Source organism: Anser anser (genome assembly GCF_964211835.1).
Source record: "Anser anser genome assembly, chromosome: 4".
In the NCBI taxonomy this organism is placed as follows: Eukaryota; Metazoa; Chordata; class Aves; order Anseriformes; family Anatidae; genus Anser; species Anser anser.
This window is the reverse complement of record NC_139724.1, coordinates 9,021,607-9,043,182: the sequence shown is the minus strand read 5'-3', so window position 1 is coordinate 9,043,182 and position 21,576 is coordinate 9,021,607. Positions and strand designations below refer to the sequence as shown.

The window sequence follows — 21,576 nt, the reverse complement described above, 5'->3', positions numbered from 1 at the left end:
CTTGAAGATCCTTCTTGAGGGTTTCACTTAAACAAAGTCACATATTTTCTGCATTAAACCCCACAATGAAATAATTGTGAGGCTCAGTGATATACTGGTATCATGTTCAGTAAGTCAGCCTCTTACAGATCAACAGGGAATAAGGCAGCTATGAAATACGTTTCATTCCATGGCAAGTTTCAAAGTATTTCTGTTCAATCCTCAAATGTGTTTTGACATGTTTACATGTGCCACTGTATATAGGCTCATTGGCAATGAATTTTGCTTGAATTTTAACTTTGAGCCTTGTGCTTTCCCTCTTATCCCGAAGGAATGCTGTATATATACATCCTGCTAATGGACTTTACAAATAATTCTAGTGCTTTTAAGGACTTCTGTATATTTTTTTTTTTAGCATTTACATTTGTCATGAAAATTATTCTAAGTCAAAGAAAAATATTAAGTTAAACCTAGATATATATGTATATGTTCTAATGAAAAGGTTTCAGCTATATCTTAAACATATATATATACACATACTTAAATCAAAATGGGAATATCTTATTTTATGAGCTCTCTCCTTAACTTGAAGAGCTACTGTTTCTTTTATTTTTTTTTAATGAAAGTGGAACAATGGCTTTATTTAAAAAATGAATGAAATAAACATCAGAACAGAGGAATAGAAATCCAAGTAGAAGAGTGCTGTGCAGTTCCACAACAATGTTTTCTTAGTGAGTGAGAAGCAGGAATGGAAACCAGTCAGAAAGAGAAAGGGCCTGAACTTGTTCAGATTTATATCAGTATTAGCCATTAAAGTGGAAACAGGAGAAGGTCACTGCCATACCCCTCTTGGAGCAAAATGCATTAGTTGAAGATTTTAACATTTTTCCAAATTGAGTAATATAGAATATAATAAAGAAATAAACCTGAAATACAACAAAATTGTCTTTTAAAACAAACCCAAATTAATAGTTTTCCCTCCTCTTTGCAAACACTATAAGAGTAAATATTTGCTTCACCAACATAATAATTTAACCAACAGACTATCCTCACCTTAAGGATTTCTTAAACTGCAAGATTATTTTTCCTTTACTGTTCTGTGCTGCCTGTTCCTGCTAGTTAGTAAGTGGAATTACACAATTTCCAAATGGTGCTTTTCACTTAACACAAACACATATGCACACAGAAATACAAAATTTCTGTTGTAAAATGCTTCTCCAGGGCCGACTGTAAGTGGTAATTTTGTTTTTATAAATAGAGGCTAACTCAAAATTTGGCAATCCCATGTATACCATACACTCGGATTATTTTTAAACTTAAAATCATCCAAGCATCTATCTATTCATCCATCAATCCATCCATCCATCTATCCATGCCTATTAAAAAAACCTCTTTTCATAAACAGCTCTGCTAATTAACTCCCACATTGTAGCAATCTTTCCATTACAGAAAAAGGAGAGGGAGATTGAATTTATCTATATGTGATGAACAAATGCCCTGGAGAAGCACTTGTAATCTATCATGTCAATGTAGATGAACTCCTTGGGATTTCTTTTCTTTGTTTTAGCATCCAATAACAGTAAAAATAACACTCACAAGAATCCCGGTACTTAGGCTACACAGCTAATCAACTCATGGAAAGACATTCAAGGTTGCTCTGCATTTACCCTTTTTTGAACAATAAAACTTAGGGGTTACTGCTCCCAGGTTTGAGGTCTAATTACTGTAACAATTAGGCTCATCAGCACATTGATTATTATTATTACGAGTGATGACAAAAACCTGATCTCTACCTGATTAAATAAAAAAGAGCACTAATTGAGAAGAATAGCAAGTCTATTATTTTTGAGTCTCTGAAACAGGGCTAGACTTCCTAAACTGAGACAGCACCAACCCAGATTATGGGGACAGTAAGGGGCACCTTCCTGACAAGAAGCATCGCAGAGCTGGGCATAGCACAGCACCAAGACGCCCGTCCCTAACCCAGGCCATGCCAGCTTGCCACTGCAATTTTCAGAAGTCGTTTATGACCATGACGCCTCTCAATACAGCTCTGCAGCCGCTTTTGCGATGATTTGTAAATGCTGCAGTCTACTTGCACCTTTTTTTCCTCGGTTAGGGTTGGGCATGGACACCTACCACACAGTTATGCGGGCAGTTTGGCTGCAGAAGGGGTAGGAGTAGGAGCCCTGTGCCACCGATGTAGGAATTAAAATCCCCTTTCACTGGGTGTTTGAAAACATTTCCAGTTCTGGGGTGTGTCAAAGGGAGATTGTCATGGTCTGTTACACTCCTCTGGCATGTGAAGCATGCCACAAAAGAGCTACGGTTTTTATTTTATTTTAGCCATTTTACATACACAAATATTTAGATATTTCAAAACTACTGAAAAAATAATTTAAAAAACCCTAAGGCTAATTGTTTCAAGCCTCATACTTTGATATAGAACCAAACAGAATGGAAACAAACTGGGAGAAATGCAAGATAACCAGTCTCCTTCTCTCCCCACTTTACTTTCTACAGTTCCAGTGGGCAAGAAACTGCTTTGTGAGTTTGTATTGCCTTGCAGGCCTGAACAGGACATGGCAAACCCCACTTCAGCTCCAAAACCCATCTAAATGAAAGGCTGTGAACTATGCTTTTTACTTGGTAAACTTCTCTTAAAAACAGTCTACAAGGAATATTGGTTTTAAAAACACGCCGAGATCCAAAGCATTAAGCAGTCTCCAGCTGGTTATTTCACCCCAGAAAAACTATTGGTACTAGTTCCACTTACAGAAAGAAAATAAGACTTATTCATTTTCAGTGGAGGAGGAAATGTGTTGTAGTACATAAGTAATCTACTTGCATGTGAACAGATACACTTTCTTGATCAATAAGAAAAAAAACTGGCTCCGCATTTCTCAGACAAATCTCCCCCTTTTCTTTATGCAATATTTCAAAGCTATGCATACATAATGCAGCTGCCAAAATATTTGATGTGGTTTTAATGCTGATGAGTAAACCCTTTCACAAGCATTAGAAAAAAAACTTTGGGTTTCTAATGATGTTGAACAGCCAGCTAACAAACAAACATTCCCATAAGCAACTTGGAGGCTGCATTTTACCACAGCAGCACGCTCCTCTGAGGAGAAAAGCTACCAAGACTTGGTAGATGGGAGGGAGATGCGCCTTCTGAGCTGCACGGTTCATTTTATCCCGTGCAGCCCCATTTCACAGGGCACCATATTAATCCCGAGCACCGCCTGCTCCGAGCAGCATGATGCAAATATAAATTCACCTTTCAATCACTTCTGCGGGTTAATGACACTGAGTAATAGCACATTAGCAAAGTGCCACTCCAGACACCAGTCAGGCATGCCAAACAGATAATCTGACAAACGTTTCAGATTCATTTTCCATGAACAGAAACACTGTTCAGGCTTATTAACTAGCAAATCTGCATACAGTGCAGTGCAGAGCGCAGAGGCTCCATTAAAAGTAGCAATCTATCTCATTAATGTAATATATAATGGTATTTGGCCTTTTCTATTGTAAATTTTTTTTAAAAATATGCTCATGCTCTGTAATGTTGTAGTATATTTGCACTAATTGGTTCATATACTCAGTTCAAGTTTTTGATATAGAGGAACTTCCCTGATGGTTTACAGTAACATTATATTTTAGGTTCTGTAGCTTTCAACAATGCAGATAACCTAGGTAGCTTTCCCACCTCACGAACTGCTCTCTATCATCACTTCATTTTTCCTGTTCCTACTAAATGCTTCCCTTGCAGAAATACCGTGCGCGTATCTGGTCTTTGTGTCCGTTACTACATCTCTGCTTTTACAGATATTATTTGAGGATGTGAAAGAGCAGAGCTACCAGGGCTGATTGCTCCCTTAGTCCAAAATCAATAGCAGATGAACAGGATTTGTCTTCTTATCTCCAACGTAATTGATAACCAAATAGGAAAAAGGGCATCTAAAAAAGAAGAACGGTTCCCCAAAATGTTCATTCAAAATTGTAAATAAAATTACTTCAGTGCTTTCACAGCCTTTAAATATCGATCTTACTAGGATGCTGGAGAACAAGAACATTGCTAAAACAATACATTAAAAGCAAACTTCCCTGTGGGTTTATCCAAACCCAATTCTAACAGCAAGTACATATACTAAAAACCCAATTAAAGCACTGTTCCTGTTCAGAAAGCAGAAACAATGCTGTGTTATCCATATGTCAGCTCAATTCATATATATATTTTAATAACAACCGGGATTTGTAAAACTATCTATAGACATTTCCTCTGTTTTCCTCTGTTGGATAAATCTTAACCATCTTCATTAGACCAGCTTGTTAGCTTCAGTTCTTTGGACCTTAATCCAGGAGCAGTGTTTTAATCTGATTTTTCCCATGTAAAGACTACAGGGGAGATGGGGGGTGCCCTTTTACCCTAGAAAGACTGCTTTTTATTTTGTCTGCACTGGGATGTGACACATTGGTCCACTTTGTGTGAATGTGCTGAGGTTTGCAGGGTCACAACCTGTCCCACCTGCCAAAAAAATGTACCAGGACACCACTTCTGCCTTCGTGCCCTTGAGTTAGTCCATGTCCAAGAAAGCAAAGTGTCTTTTGTGATTGGGTCATTAGTCTTATTAACCATGGATAAGAGATTTGATTCCTGGTGTAGTTTCTTTGTCACTCTTGGTGTGGCTCCTCAGGTTTGTGCCTGAATAGCAGGTGCACCTTCTGGATCATCTCAAGCATAATTTTATTTCCACAAGTGAAGAAAATACTTGGTTTTAATCTGATTTTATTAATCTTCAGGGATTACTGATTAACCTGATCTGACTGGAGACAAATCCTACCCATGCGGTTCTGTTCTCAGCACTGGACCACAACCTTACAGTGTGCTCCTGGCAAGGATCAGCACGTGGCAGCATCCTTCAGGGACAGGCAGTCTCACCCTCTCTTTCGTGATGCCTTCAGTCACCAGGAGCACCACCTGAAGGCCTCACCAACCTTTCTGCAACAGCTTCTGGGCTGCAGCCACGGAGCAGGGGTATAATTCCCTTCCCACACGCCAACATGCCTCTCCTGCAATTTGCCACTTTGGAGTTCTTTTTTGGTGCCATAGCACTCCTTTTTAGGGTGTAAGCAGCTACAGGGGTACCCTTTCACTGTTGGCCTCAGATCAAAGCAGCCCAGGTCTCTTCTGGTTTTTAATCTTGTGTTTCATTGAGTCTACTTCACAGTGGGATGCAGAGTAGTAAAAACGACATGTTGTGCTGGTTTGACACTTCCAGGGTTTCTCCAGAATACTTCAGGAAGGATTTCAGGTTTGTATTGCTGGCTAATGATGTATTTGCTTTATTGTTGGTTGTATCGAATGGCTCACACACTATTTCCTTTAGAAATGCCTCAAGTGCCTGCATTGGTTACAATTCTTAAATAACCTAGTTTTTAATGACACTGCAGGGTATTTAACAACAAAATACTGCTGCAATTATGGGATGGCAAATACACGTGTTATTGATTAGTTCAGAATTTGTGATGACAGTGATGTACCAGGACTCAGGAGATTCAATTTCCAGCACATCTGTGAAGATGCTGGGAGATTACGGGCAAGTCCGTTTATTTTTCAGTCCAGCCCTTCTGCAAAACAAGGCAAAAACACTTAATTCTCCCCAGACTGTGTGTCTGCTCAGATGAAGCAAGCTCCTTTCTACTGGAATGTCTATGGCACATGCAGCAGCCCAGCCAAGTGAGCCCTCATCTTGTGCAAGTGCCTCAGCTGCTACACCACTAAACAACAAACCTACTCCTATGAAGTATTAAATCATAGTGAACTGAAGTTACAGCTGGTTTAGGATTTAGTTCAACAGGCAGTGGGTTCCTTAAACTTATAGTCTGTAGCTCACAGTATTCCACATATCTCTATGCATAGCAAGCCAGTCAAGCCCTTGCTTTCCCTTGAATCACACACATTGTTTTACATACATTACAGCTGACAGAAACTCAGCAGCAGAGTAATTAAGAAAACAAGCAAACTGTAGAAATGGACCATATAAGGAAGAAAGCAGAAATGTCACCACCAGCCTTCAGACATATGGCTCTCCAAGGCCCTCCTTGCACTACACAACTTTCTCTGCTCCATCAAGCCCAGATGCCTGCTTGTTTTGGAGGAGAATTTGCTTAGAAAACGTCTCATGGCCAGCATGATTTCATACCTCATTAGTGTGGTCCTGATGCAAGTAATGGAAATAAAAATCTTGGAAGCCTGCACTGCTGTACACATGCAGAAGCTGCTTGCTTATCAGATACTTAAGGAAGGCAATGGAAACTGAAGGGGAAAATGGGGCAAGTGCTAGAATCAGGTTAGCTACTAAAAGGAGGAAGGGAAGTCACCAGTGGTATTTTCAGCTTGAGAGAGTATTGTCTCCATCATTTCTGGATGGGAAAAACAGCTCACTGTTTTCCCATTTATGCTAATAAGTTTTAAGGTTTTAAGATCAGTGTTCAAAAAAACTTATTCTTTCTTTCTCAACTCACATCACATCAGTAAGATTACAGCACTGCCCCACAAATGCTTGTGTGGCTACAGGCCAGAGAGCAGTGACCTGGTGAAGGGGGTAAGAGCAAGTAGTGGAGGGGTGGGGAGTACTGGGAAACCCCCTAAGTCACCTTTGCTGACAAGGGAAGACACACTAGTTAGGTCAATCCATTAGTTATTTGATTGTGTATTATGGAAATACTCAGTAATCTCACTTGGTTTGCCACTATTAGTAATTTACAGACTTCTACCTTGGAACATCTCCAGGCAAAGAAAATGGGTATAGGTACCCTTGAGTAGATTACCTTTTCTCACGTGAAACACGAACAAATTGGGCATTCAAATGCAAAGCAGAGCTTTAGTGATAAAGTTTCCACTAGGGCTACAGAAACTGGTCTCTGATCCACTGGCCACTATTCCAGTAAACAAACTAACTTTGACTTGATGTCAAAATCCGTAATATTTTACGATTCTCTGTCGCACGAAACAGACTACCAGCAGTTTTCCTTGGTGCGTTACATGAAAACATCCAGTGAAGGAGTGAGATGTTAAAATAAACAGAAAAAACATTCTTTCAAGTTTTCTTTAGCCCATCAATTGAGTACCACTTAAACATCAGCTGAGCTGTTGTCCTGTATCGTAGCTAAACTCCACGTCAGTTGATTACTGCAAGATCTAGTTGTGTTTTCCAAGTTGGCAGCTACACAAACATTAAAACAGAAGAAAGAACTAGCACTGTAGTCTGCACTCTGTTTTAGTAAGCTTGGCTGGCCAGTATCAATATTAAAATGTTCGATATGTGGCTGTTCTTCCTTTCTCTGCCACTGAAAGAACTTGAATTTCTGCAGGACGGCCCTGTGGTCTCCAAGCAGTATCTTATTGATGGGGCAAACATTTTTACAGATTAACACTGACACAAATTGTGTCTCTAACCATGGACAATATGGAAGCTGTTATCAGTAAGAACGAGCTTAGATATGGTGTTAAAGGAAAGAATCAAGCATTTTCAGCTGGTCCCAGCATGTCTCCTGGGGCAGTGGCTGAGCTCTAGCACGTCCCACAGCAACCTGGTGCCAGCCCACTGCAAACACCACTCCTGCATTGCCTTGCTTTCAGGATGCCCCGGCAAACTCCCTGGCCTTTCTCCGATACACCAGAACATCCACGAGCAAGCAACACTGACTCCATCAAGCATCAAATCATCAGTCTTACAGCCAGCATATAACTCACCCCAGCCATTTCCTCTCTTGCTTGGCAGCTGACCTCCTGCAGAGGCAGCTGAAAGGGGCATTGATGTTTTTTGTCAGCCCACTTTGTTAAGCAGCTATCAAAATTGAATCAATGCCTCCTCCATTGTCTTCACCTTCTCCTTTCCATTTTTTTTCTGTATTTCGCCTCATCATTGCTGTGGGCTTTGGACTGTGATTTATCACCAGGTTGACCAGGCTGCTGCTTCATGGGAGCAATAATCAAAACTGTAATTCCAAAAAGTTTGCTTTTCCACGTGCTGTTGCTGAAGGCAACAACTATATCCACGCTACCCTTAAACATAACTCATGCTCCACCTTTTTCAGAAGGAAGAGATAGAGAAAGACTTGAAAAAACAGACCAAAAAAAAAAAAACTTTGCCCTTCCCTAACTCTTCCTTTTTCTGTTCTTCCATTTCCTAGCTCCTGCCACAGAGACTGGTTGCAGGGTTACGGCAAGCAGCTGTAATATTGCCAGCCAGGGAAGAAGGGTGGCCAGCAGAGGAGAAGCAAGGCAGAGAGGTAAGGACACACTTTCAGAAGGCAGTGGAAAGGGCTGGTCCCTCCCTTGCACACCACACCTGGTGCATGCCTGCATTGGTAACTTGTCATCCTTACATTTATGCATATATGTACTGTAGAGCAACCTTGTTCCCATTTTTCATCTTGCAATTTTTCTCCCCTGCGTCCACCTCACACACCTGTCTCACATGCAGCCAAAGGATTTTTATTAGCAATCATTTTCACAATGACACCTGCCTTTTTCTACTGCATGTTTGCAATGCACCTAGCACAATTAAGAACTGACCCTTAAATGTGGCCTGGAAGAACTATGTTAATAGAAATAATAAATCATTACAAACAACACTGTCACAGGGAAACTTGTATTCTCTTCCTTTTCACCCCCCATTCCCCAGCATGGTGTGGGGGCAAAGGTAGAAGAGAGAGGGCAGAGCTTTTTGAATTAAGAGCACATGGACTTTCAGCAGAGGATGGGAAATAAATCAGGAGAACCATGCACAGGACCCCAGCCTACTAGTGCAGACGCTACCTCTTATGCACAGCTAACTCTACCATATAGGAATGAAAGATACAAAATATTTCTTCAGGGTGATGCAACATTGCACTGAGATGCTGCAGGAAGGCTCAGGCACTGAAACATCTTAAAGGCTTAAATGAATCCTGGGCTTCTTTTCTAAAGCTTAAGAAGGATCAGTGCAACATCTCCCCCTCTCCCCCCCTTCTTTCTGACAACCCAGATACTCTAAAGAAATCAGCTGAAAGCTCTAAAATGACTCTTCCTCCCCAGTGCATACTGTTCTGCATGGGCAAATTCCTGCACAGACAAAACTGTGGAAGGAACGTGTCAGTAGGTAAACAAGATCAATCCCCCCCCCTTCCCACCCCCTCCAAACTGTTTCTCTGCACCTATGTAGTATTTCAAATGAATCCATCAGTCTCAAAACAGTTTGGAATATCTGACATGTGTAATTTTGCCCCCTTCCATCAAAGAAGGCATTTCAACTATGTGAAATTTATATTCCATTTACATCCAGTACTGTCCTATTACTGAAGTGTCTCTGATGAAAGTTCCTACAAAAAAGAAGCAAAAAAATCATTAACTCACTGCTACTAGCCCACGTTAGGGAAAAACGAGTGTCTTTGGGGAACAGGATTTTCCCAGGACAGATGAAATATGAGGTTGGTTTTCTAAATATATATATATACACACATATTGCATACATACATGCATTTATATGAAGGGAGAGTCAGGGGAACTATAAACTGGCTAATAGTAATTTCACAGAAGGTATCACCAATAACATGAAGACTTTCATCATAAAGCACCTCATTGTTTAATACGTGGTATTCGTCTATTAAAAAGGCTCGGGAGGACTGAACCAGACCAGACAGCCCCAAAGCGGGAGTATTGCTACATTACTTAACCTCATCAGTTGCTTAACGTTGCATGTCCAGCACCATGTTTGTTTTGCATATTATGGCTTTTCCACAGGGTGCAGTTTCAGCAGAGTTTTGAGATCATAGGAAAGCACGCGAGCGAATGAGCCACCCAGCCAGCCCTGTGATGTCTCTGGTACCTCATGATCCGACACACCAGTAGCATCTGCTTTCTTCTCACTGCTGGAAGAACAGCAGGATCCTTATCAATTAGCACAGGGTTATCAAAGTTCCCCAAACGGAAAGTTTTACCTTCTAGATAATGCAGTCTGTCAAGGAAGTGAAGCTGAGTCTCACTACCACGGGTACCAGCAAGTGTTTTCCCACTGACTTCTTGTGGGAACAGATTTGGGGTTTCCTGTTCGCCCTGTGCATGCACCACACACAAGGAAACAGAAATGATGCTTTGGGATGAGTCACCTGGGTTGAACAGCATAAGACATGTAAGGGATATTGCCACGTTAAACACCAAACCTTCTACCAATATCCTTGTTCTACCCTTTTCATAACATCTTACTTTACTTACATGAGTTTCTTTAATTGCTCTAAAAATATTGCAGCTAAACTTAAATGCTATTTACAGCACATAGTACACACTTAAGTCAAAATTCCTTGAGATGTATTCAATACCAGTTTCCCTCTCAAACCCGTGACTCAGTGCATTTGTCTGTGTTTGGGAACACATCAGTCTGGAGATTATTTCTGCAGCCCTATATCTACACAAGCTAACTCATTGCCCACTTGGGCCCCCAGAGCCCATCTCGCAGCTTTTGCATCTAGGTGAAAGTGTCTCTTGTACTAGTCTCTCTCCTTACAAGAAATCTCTGGCCCCAATCTTGGTCCATTTTCGAGAGACCCTGAAAGGGATGGGGCCCTTCTCCACACAACAGGCCAGAAAATAGACTTGTTTTCACCCTTCTACCATGGTCAAGCATCCAGGAGCCAACTGCCTGGTGTTGCTAGCCCAGCGAATCAGCAACCCTTTCCTTTCCCATGACATACACTTAAGAGACTGTGCCATATTACAGCAAGCAGAGTTAGCTTCTGTTTCAATGCCTTTTTTTTTAAATCTGATCTGGCCCATATCAGCTTCTCTATGCCTACACTGATTTTGGGAGCTCTGCAGCGCTGAAATCATCTCTTCCTGGCATCACTGGACAGATCCTACAGTGTGCAGTATTCTAGTATAAACAGCAGGTGATAATAGTTTAACAGTATTGAGTTTTGTTTCAGATTCTCCATTCTGCAAGATATAGAAGCGCTTTCCACCCTGCCACTTGCTTAAAACACAAAAAAATAAACTAAAAAAAATGTTTAAAATAAATGGAAACGAAAACCCAAGCATATTTATCTCTCTTGAAGCCAAAATGCTGGGAGTGCATTGTTAGCCTACATAAAGTACAGTTTATTTCAAGAGCAACCTGTGGCCGCCAGTGAGCTGTCGGCAGTAACATGGCAATAGTTCTGAGTCCACAGGCAGAACATTCTGACTTTCTTTCACTGCTGGTTTCATGGTCTTTATTTCAGTTTTCTCTATGATCAGTCCAAGTAGACAATGTCCAATGACTGCAAACGGAGCATTAAACTCTCCACAAGAGATCTTAAAGTGGCCAGAGGTACTGCCAGCTTACTTGTTTTTCTCTGCAGTTCAGCACTCACATGAAAGTAACTTAAAACAGATAAACTCCCATAAGGTATTGACTGATATTTTCTTTATCTGATTTATTTAACAGGTTTTACTCTTTTACTGATACAGTGCAGCAGCCTTGTGGCTGCCTCAAAGCAGACAAGCAAGAAAAAAAAGAGTAGCGAGCAACCAAGGGACAGAAACAAGCAGAGAAAGGAGTATTTTAAAATTCCCCTGCTATCACGCCTAACGCATAAGGGACAAACCTGGGCTTCTGTAATCATAGTAAAGCAGAGGAAATGCAAGACTTGGAGAACACTTAACAGAACTGCACCCTTTCCCTTTTTGCTTGTAATTCCTGGAGTCTCCAACCTAAAGCGAGCTCGTCAGCTGCTAAACACTAACCAGTCTGGTCATTACTTCTGTTTAAGCGACGTAGAATGGGTTACTTTATTGCCCTGTTTGCTTAGGGAAGGAATACATGTGACATCCATTGTTTAAAATGCACTAAAAGACAAAATGTGGGAGGCAATTTTAACTATTTAATACAGGAGCTTGTAGCATGGAGCTCACTGCTTGTATCTGTATTGGCTGAATGATTTGAGAAAACTTGCAATAATATTCACTAGGTTGGGATAGTTAAAGCACAGGGGCTTCCTGCTGGCCAGAAATCAAAGCCTAATTGCTGCGGTTCAACCCAACAAGCAGCTAAGCACCACACAGCTGTTCGCTCACTCTCCTCACCCTGTCAGTGGGATGGGGGATAGAATCAGAAAAAAAGGTAAAACTTGTGGGTAAAGATAAAGACAGTTAAATGGGACAAAAAGGGAAATGATAATAAAAATAAAAGTATATACAAAGCAAGTGATGCACAAGGCAATTGCTCACCACCCACCACAAAATGACCAGCAGTCCCTGAGCAGCATCACCCCGGCTAACTCCCCCCAGCAGTTTTATTGTCTATCGTGACACCACATGGTATGGAGTACCCCTTTAGCCAGTTTGGGTCAGCTGTCCTGGGTCTGTCCCCTCCCAGCTCCTGCTGCACCCCCAGCCTGCCCACTGGCAGGGCAGCATGAGAAGCTGAAAAGTCCTTGGCTCTGTGTAAGCACTGCTCTGCAACAACTGAAACATCTGTGTGTTATCAAAACTTCTCACCCTAAATCCAAAACACAGCACCATGCCAGCTACTAGGAGGAAAATTATCACAGCTGAAAGCAGGACACTAATAGCTAACCCTTTTACAATAAATCACAACCAAGCTAGACTTGTCTTCTCATCCATAGATTGTACTGAAGATATAAGTAGTTATTGATGTTATGTAGTGAGTAGAAAGCTGGATAAAAAAAGCTCCAGAATTTTATATGCTGTAAAGTGATGAATGACTGACAAGAAAGAAAACTTGCGTTTTCTTTTTCCTTTTCTAATTTTATAGTTTCAGCTCACTTCTGTCACCTACAAAAATTCTTGACATTTGAAAAAGTCACAAGATTATCAAAAAACTTTTACAGACATGTATGGAAACCAACCCCCAAACAGGTATTTCTAAAGAGAATACAATATTTTTTCTTCAGTCTGCCAAAAAGAAGCTGATGACTGCTGATACAAATCATCATACTTAAAAATGTTAAGCTATTTCTTTCTGTAGCTATAACAAATAAAAAGATTATCAGATATACAGTCTAATTTGGCCTCGAATTTATAGATGAGTGAATTATAATAAAAATTCTACAGTAATAGAGTAATAACATATGCAATTACCTCAACAAATAAATCAAGTCAGTAGGTGATAGCATTAACATAAAGGGGGTTGAATTTGGTGACCCCTGAGATATAGACTTAGCTCTCAAAGTCTGGTTCAAAGTAATTGGGCTTCTCAGGGCATGTGAAACACACCCGACCCTTTCGTGCAGATATTTGTCTATAATTACTTGCGGTTCACACATGCCTTCAGAAATGTTGGCACATTTTATTGGGGACATGGCCAATTAATTATGATTTACTATAAAATAGGTATGACTATTTTTTTACTGCCTGGTAACATCCTCTGCTCATAACTAAAGTGCCACACTTTATGCAGCAGGTTGCTATACAGAAGAGTAATGACTTCAGGATCATGGATGCCCATGGATAGATTGTGCCCTAGGTGTAGGTCCTGGCCTTACAGACAACCATCCTTCAAATGCACCATGTGTCTGCTGCATCCCATCATACTGCCATGTGTGGATTTGGGGAGTCAGAAGGACAGACGCTGTGGGGCTCCTCTCCTTCAACCTGACTGAAAACTGGCAGGTATAGATCTATGCATTGTCTGTATTTAGGGGAATGCATGCCTAAAACACAAGTATTTCAACACCTAGGCTTGATGGCCAACTCAGGAGCAATTTTAATAACAGCTTCAGGCTGGGAGATCAAGCAAATTTTGTCTACAGAGAAGTTCCTGGGACACTCACATTTTTATGGGGAGTATCTCACATCCCACAAGCTTAGCCTGAAGCTTTACTTTTGTTCTGAATCAGTTTGGGTCTCCTGGACTTGTGAAAATTTGCAAATACATAATGGAGTACCTTAACCCAAGGCTGCAACATAACCAAATGGTGTTAATTTATGAGGAAGGTGTCTTGTCATACAGTGACATAAAATCATGACAGGATGTGCCTGTGTCACACATCAACACAACATGACATGTAGCTACAAACAGTGAGATGGAGTTATTCTGTGCGGTACAACAAATACCATTACCTCTAGTGAAAAACCAAAGGCAAAAACTGAGTTGTGTCAACTACAGGGACAAAACAGCCTGTAGTACAAATCTCTTGGAGCCCGGCCAAAACAAACAACTAACAGAGACAAGATCACACACTTTGAGATGTAAGAGTGGCAAGCGGGTACTGCTTACAGAGCTTCTCAGAAGCATCCATTCTTTGAATGCATTCTTTTCGTTGTTAATTTTTTTTGCCATTGATACGGTGCCAAGGCCAAATAAAGTAACACTGAATATTACACATAGCATACTTTAACTACTTACTGCCCAGCTTTTATTATTTCTTCTTTTAAAAGTGTGTTAATATGTCTATAACATGAACGTCCAACTTTTGCAAATAAGATGGCCGAGTGGAGAATGTCAGCCCTCTGAAAACTCAGCCAAGTGTGAAACAAAACTGGTTATTTAAGCAGCAAACATTGAGAAGTCTGTTAAATCATCTGATTTGTGTAACCTGAGCCACACCATGTGAGGTGTTTCCTCTCCACTGGCTTACTCTGACCACCACAAGGTGGAACAGAACAGGGTGCCTTAGAAATGTCAACCTCCGTTTATCAAAGAGCTTTGTAAAATTACTAAAATAACATTTCAGCTACAGTGGTTGCCCTTAGAAGCTTGCCAAATGCTTCTGATAACTGAATAGGTACCTCAGTAGTCCCAGTATGTCAAGAATTTCCTCCCGTAAGTAGCAGGAAACACAAGGGAGTACTCAGGCACTGCGGCAGCTAATGCTGTGCTGGCAATCTGAAACAGAGTGCACACTGCAGTGCCCCACTGTCACCTTCAGCCCTGAGAAAATACGATGCATTTATCAGTTGGGATACAAAACCTAAAGTTACTCCATAAGCAGCAGAAGTGATGAAGCCTGGTTTCCTTTGAATTTGTGCCTGACACCCCCTAGACCTCCTTCCCCTGTCTCACTGGGCTCTCATCCCTGGCAGCACAGCAGGCTTCCCAGCACAGCTGCTGGGGTAGGGAGCTTACACCCTTTGCTCCACCTGGACACCGGGTAGATCCCTTCTTGCATCCTGCTGCTGATTTTCAAAGAGCTCAGAGAAACAAAGGTCCCCTTACCTCTTTCTGCTGAAATTGGCTATTAAAAAAGTTTTTTGGAAGGGTAACCTGACAGAAGCAAGAGTGTCTATGCTTCACTTCTCTGGGAATCCAAAGTGTTTCTGCTCTGTCCACTTAAAGGAAAGAGGAGGAAATTGCAAAGACGAACAGCTCATGATAACACTGGCAAACATGTGCATATAAACTGGTAAACTCTGGTTCCATTAGAGATGATGGCAATTCTGATAAAGGTCAGTGTTTCCCACTGACTTTATGCAACTGACACATTTGGGAAGACAAACGTACTTTCTCTTATCTTCATCATTTCACAATTTTGCTTACTTCTCTCCAGTAATGCACCACTATAGTAAAGCAAACACACAGCTTCAAGAACCAATCCTATTGATTAGCTTTAGCGTGATTTTATGTACTCTCCCTGCATTTTCTCTTTAAGCTGTTAACATTTACTGGAGCTGACCTCCTCTGTGCCAGCCTTACAGCACCAAGAGCTTCTCGTGGATAATTAAAAGCGACAGTGCTCCCTTTGGTTAAAATTAACAGAGGTGAAACTTAACAGAAACTGCCTACTTGAGTAGTTGCACCACTCTCCATTATCAGAATTTAAATTATTAACTCTCCTTAGTTTTATCATGATTAATTATTAAAATTCAGCTGCTTGTCAACATATTCATCATAGAAGGGATAGATTAGCAGCATCTCGTACTATATTGGCTGTGCTCTAAACAGTGACCCTTTGGCAGTATTTCATGTCTCAAAAGGATTCTTGTACTGGCACATTTTACTCAGGGTAATGAAAGAAGAAACAGGCACCACCACGTTGGAAATTTAAGACCAAATCCTGCCCTTCCTTTTGTCCCAAGCATCCCACTGAGTTACGGGGGAAAACAAGAATCAGAGACAGTTGGCATGTGTTACACAGCAGAAGGAGGAAGGAATTTTGTGATTTTTTTAGCCTTATTCACTCAGTCCTCTTCCCTTTAGACTGAAGATTTAGTTTTCCAGAAGCTACATGCTGCTGAGTTGTAACAAGGTTTGCCTCTACTGTCAAAAGGCTGCAGTTGAAAGTACTCATTTTGATGGTCCGTATTATTTGGCACTGAAGACAAAAGACTTTGTTATTTGAGGAAAGATTTTTTTTTTTTAAATAGCAACAATTACAATTCTATGTGGTGTCCTGCATATTTAACACTTATTGGAAAAGTCAGCTGAATACCACAGATTGCAATCAACATCTTTCACAGATGCCAGTCTTTTTTTTTCCTTTGACTGTTCAGAGCTTTGCAAGTCATTAGTCCATTAGCACAAAGTTAAAGTACGCCAATCAATGTCATTTAAAGCTGTAGGTCATCTCGGGTTTTCGTAAACAGTCTTAAGGCTAATGACAGCTACGTAGCCTTCTGCTCTCATTTTCACTTCGTCTTGAGCCTTCTTTGAAACATTAGATTTGACATTTGCAAAGAAATAAACCTACTGCAGGTGCTACTTTTCACTGCAATAAAATACAAATTATGTTCTCAAAATTCACTGGGAGGCTTAAAAAAATGCAGGATATTGTGACCTGGGTTTATACTTAAATGTTCCAATACCCTTGGTTTTATTGGGATGATGTGAAAGAAGCCATGCCAGGAAGAACTGTAAGTGTTTGGCTTTAAACAGTTTTTACTCAAAGGTTAGAAAAAGTCTTGAACTTGAGTTACATGGCTGGGCAACCGTAAATTCAGGTCTGAACTCTGGTCAGACCCCTTGCACAGCCTTAGGCATATCACTTCATCTCTCAGAATGTCTCAATTTCTCCCTCTAAATGAAATGAAAACATTGCCTGATATTTTCCCCCTTTATGTCTAGGTAGCACAATGGTCAGGGTTTTGGATCATTATATTAAACTGGCAGGGGGTTAAATAGGCCTAGTGGGTCTTCTATCAACCTGCCACTTTCTGCCTCCCTATGGGGAAAAGCCCGTTTGGTGTCCCATTCCTGGGATGTGTAACTTGGAAGAGAAACAGATAAACTTCTGCTTGGAAGGAATTACTGAGTGGCTGGGAAATAAAACTGATGAAAGTCAAAGCGCTGACTTCGAGCCTTCCGAGAGGGATGAGAGTGTTGTTTGTACCAGCAGCAGACAGGGGACTGTATTTACTCCCCAGTCTATCAGATGTCAGGTAGCCATGGGAGTATACCACGAAAAGGGTGGCTGGGCTCCCTGAAGAAGTGTGGGTGCAGACGTCTGCAACACCAGGAACAGGCACGTACCCAGGACAGGGTGAGAAGGAGAGCCTTAAAGATGTCCTTGTAAAATTTAAAGGAGGAAGAGGGAAAGCTTCCCATTGTCTTCACTTCTATTTAGCCATCCAAACAATTCTTCAGTCCTGGTTCTACTCAAAGGTAAGGGGCTGCTACCTTGGGCATGCTGCTAGACCTGGAACAGGAATCGAATACTCTGCTCAGGAATAACTCCCCACCACGAAGCAGCGCAGGCAGCCCCAGGTAACTGCCTGCCCTTGCCATCGATGCATGCTCAGAAAGTCGCCTAACTGGCAATATTCAGTGGGAGATGCGAGGACTCACCTCTGCACTGTCTAGAGAAGCTCTCCCTCAGGCAGTGTGCGAGGACACAAGGGCTGGGACAAGGATTTTGCCCAGAGCTTGCTGAAAAGAGTCATCCTTTCATCTTAGCTTTGGCAATTGTGGGAAAGGAATTTGCAGGTGGCTTTGCACTGTTTCACAGGTCCCTGAATTAGAGATAATGAGGAAACAAGCGGTAGAAACAAAAACTTGAGCAAGGTCAAGATAAAGTAAATTGGCTACAGTGTTAAAGATGAGCTTTGGGCAGCAGCCAATTGCTGGCTGGCTCAGGCACGTGTCTGAGGGTCTCTAACCAACTGTATGACAGATTCGGGCACGTGGGGCTACGGGGAAAGTATATGTAATAGTATATGTATAGTATAAGTATATGTAGTAGTGAAAAAGGTCAATAAATGCCTCCTGTTCAAGAGCCATCAGGAGTCCGTGTCTTTCATCCCTTCAGGCAATGAAAGGATCCTCATGGAAGGGAGAGAGAGTGGGTACCAATATGAAAGTCTGTATTTTATTTCATTCTTTTTTTAGGTTTGAGATTTTTAGACTAACTTCTTTCCCTTCCTTCTGAAGGAATATTGGCATGGTATCCGTAAAGAAAATTTGGATGAAATAAACTTAGTTCTCTGAAGCTTCTGCCAGTTTTTTTCCTCAGATCAAAGATACAAGTTCTGTTTCAGAGACGTAAACCCAACAGCTAATAGCCAGGACACTCAGTGGGTGTTTCTCAGTAAAAACTGAAATTCAAGTCCCTGGTCTGTGTCAGAACAGACTCAAATGGGTGCAGGCTATTCTCATTTAATTCTCCTGTGAACAGTGCTGTAATCCTAAATGTTTGTATGTAGTTTCCAGCCCTATTAAAGTACCTCATTACATCTTTGCAACAGAAGAACATCCCTATAGGGTTTTTTGTTGGTTTTCTTGGTTTTGTTTTACTTTTTTTTTAATGCCAGAAAAGTATATATTTTAAAAACAAGGAAGGGAATTCCTAGAACAAAGTCCAAATACTTGTAGAAAAGAGGAAATCACCATCCCAGGGGACATTAAACTAACTTAGAGTTCCTCTCATGATAGATTCTCTGCACTACTTTGGTGAAAGAGCTGAGCACGAGGACAAAGCCATTTCTGTGACAGTCCTGCATGAGTCTAAATGTCTCAATGTTAAAAGCAGAAATATTTCTTAAATACCGTGGGTTTGCTTTGCTTAACACCCAACCAACTCACCTTGAGTAAAGGCAGCATTGTGCATGGAGTCATTCCAGATGAGCCGGCAGGGTAAGGAACATGCAGCTGTGCTGACTGAGTGTGCACCAGCTTCAAACTGCATCAGCAAATGGACTGCAGAGCTGCCAGATTGTTAGTTTATTTTGTTCCTTTTCTGTCTCCTTTTTCCTTCCTCCCTCTCTTCCTCCAGAAGAAGGAATCTTAAAGTATCTTGCACCAATAGAAAAAAAATAAATTGTCTATTCCTGATTACAGTCATCTTAAAGCTTGAAATAATCTCATTTCCCTATGATTTGGTAAGTCACCATTTGATCACTCGCCCCTTAGGAAAAAGAAAGGTATTAGTTTTGACTGGATAGAAGAACAAGAGCTACAATTTCTTTTATTAACCCTGAAACAGCTCTCCCTGGTCTTTTAATAAGCCATTTAGAAGATGTGGAAGTGATGGTGAAGCCTCTCCATCAGTACTTTTCATCATTAGCAACAGATGACATTCATTAATTAATAGGGTATTCAAGACAAATGGGGGAGTTTTGCTATAATGAGCCCCTTGTTGTGAGGAGCAAGTGAGAAAAGGACACAGTTCATAAACTACTTGTCTTAACTGGGGGGGAAAGCCTTATACAACTTTTATGGAAACTGAGAGGGGTGTGGAGCCACACAGAGAGAGTGGAGATGGAACCATATGGAACCATACAGAACCATAACAAATATCCTCCAGGTGGATCTGCAGGATTTCCCCCATAACTGCTTCACTTTTCGCTGCTCAGAGGTCCCTTAAAGCCATGAATGGGCAAGGATAATCCTCACCAAGCTGCAGACTTTGGCCTGGTTCTGCTCCATGGGGACTGCTGCAGAGTTGGGTGCTCACCTTCTCCAGCTCAACCCCACCACCCAGATCCACACAGCAAGGCACAAGTTGTGGCAATCCCAAAACAGATGCCAGCAGTCAGAAGGGCGAAGTTGGCTGATCATACTGCAACAGCACCATGACCAAGCCCTCTTCATTTGCACCTTTAACATGGGAATCACATTCAAATCAATGGCTCTTTCATCCAAAGTTGTCACATGCATGACATAAACCGCCACTCGCCAGAGTTACAGAGCAGTGATGGGCAACAGAAAAGCCAGCTGATGGTGAATTGTCACCATCGAGTAATACCTTTGTTCTGATTGTCAAACTGCCCAGCATTCACCACTAATCTAGGCTTCACTCTAGGCTTTGGTACATGGTATTTACCAGCAGAAACCCTAACTCCCAGCCTGCTCCAGCCTCCTCTCCAGCTCCCCATATAACCCCACACTCTACAGAGAGCAATTCCCTGATAATCAAATTGAGCATTGACATTATGAACCTTTCCATTACATGTGGTATATTTCTGGTTTGTAAAATATAGATTAAGCATGGAGCCATGCTGTGCCCTACATCAGGATAGTGTTGTTACATGTTTATTAAGAAAGTGATTTAAAAGGGAGATCATGCAGTGAATTACCAATCCTGCACAACCTACTGAAAAGTGGGTGATGAAACAACATAATCATCATACATCAGCTTCCTATTACCTGATTTAGGGTAATTTGTATTCTCTGCTTCTCTGCAAACAGAACGTCACTTACCGCACTGTCAAACTTTATTTTAGGAGTTAAAAGGTGGGTTTATTATTCATAACGTTAACAATTGGGAGCAACTAAAATGTTCCATATGCCAGAAATCAAAACCTGTTACCATGGAATTGGTTACAGGAGATTTAAAGCAAATTAAAGCCCTGACAACATTACTTTTAGACTCGGAAAGCATAAGAAGGAAGAGTTGCACGAAGACTAATTCTATGCATCTGCTTCTGCAGGCTGTTTTTGTATTTCAAATGCATATTGAAAGATAAAAAAGTTAATTATTTCTCCAGGCTAGGACAGCATGTATGCAAGATGGCAAGTGCATGATGGTGTGTGCATCGGAGTCAGATGGCCCTGGCTTTGTCCTCCTTCCCTGTTTTCGGTAGGACACAGGCAAACACCCCTAGGCAACTGTCACCCTGGGCTCTTGTGGCTCTCTGATTCCAGACCTCCGGTCAGGAAGTGTTTTGAAGGCCAGTAAACCACTCAGGCCTGGTCTTCTCTTCATAAATAATTCCTCTTGGCCATTGAGGAACACTCGAGCTAGCTTTCAGCTTCATTATGGTTACTTGAGAGCACTCTCTGGTCCTGCATCTTTGCAGGCAGCCTATTCCTCTGTGGGAAATGCTAGTGGGCTATGGGGAGCGGTAAAAGAGAGCCGTCAGCAGTGACCACTTGCCTAGCTGGAAGCCACACTCCCGTGCACTTTTCATGCAATCAATCACAAAAGAAAGGTCAACAGACAGCTTTCAAATAACCGATCCATTTAACTACTGACATTGATCCAGGCCAGAGAAGCAGAGTTGGTTGGGGGAGGGAGGAAGGGAGGGGTTCAGTGGTCAATCAGTAGAAATCTAAACCCCTTTCAGCCTAATAGGAAGACTAAACACAGTCCTAAGCTTTCTGCTTTAACTCTCTTAGAGATCTGCCTAAGGCATCACAGGACCTTTACAGGGAAGTCTTAAAAAGTAAGAAAAAGAAA

At 41.4% G+C, this 21,576-nt stretch overlaps 1 protein-coding gene and 1 long non-coding RNA gene across 6 annotated transcripts in view; both read right to left on the bottom strand.

The window, feature by feature from the left end:
• UNC5C (unc-5 netrin receptor C) overlaps window positions 1–21,576 on the bottom strand; it is a 250,700-nt gene that overhangs the window by 178,262 nt on the left and 50,862 nt on the right. The window lies entirely within an intron of this gene.
• LOC310898901 overlaps window positions 17,295–21,576 on the bottom strand; it is a 29,914-nt gene continuing 25,632 nt past the window's right edge. Inside the window, exon 2 of the long non-coding RNA XR_014583834.1 lies at window positions 17,295–19,190. This is a non-coding gene — a long non-coding RNA (uncharacterized lncRNA). The remainder of the gene's footprint in view (window positions 19,191–21,576) is intronic.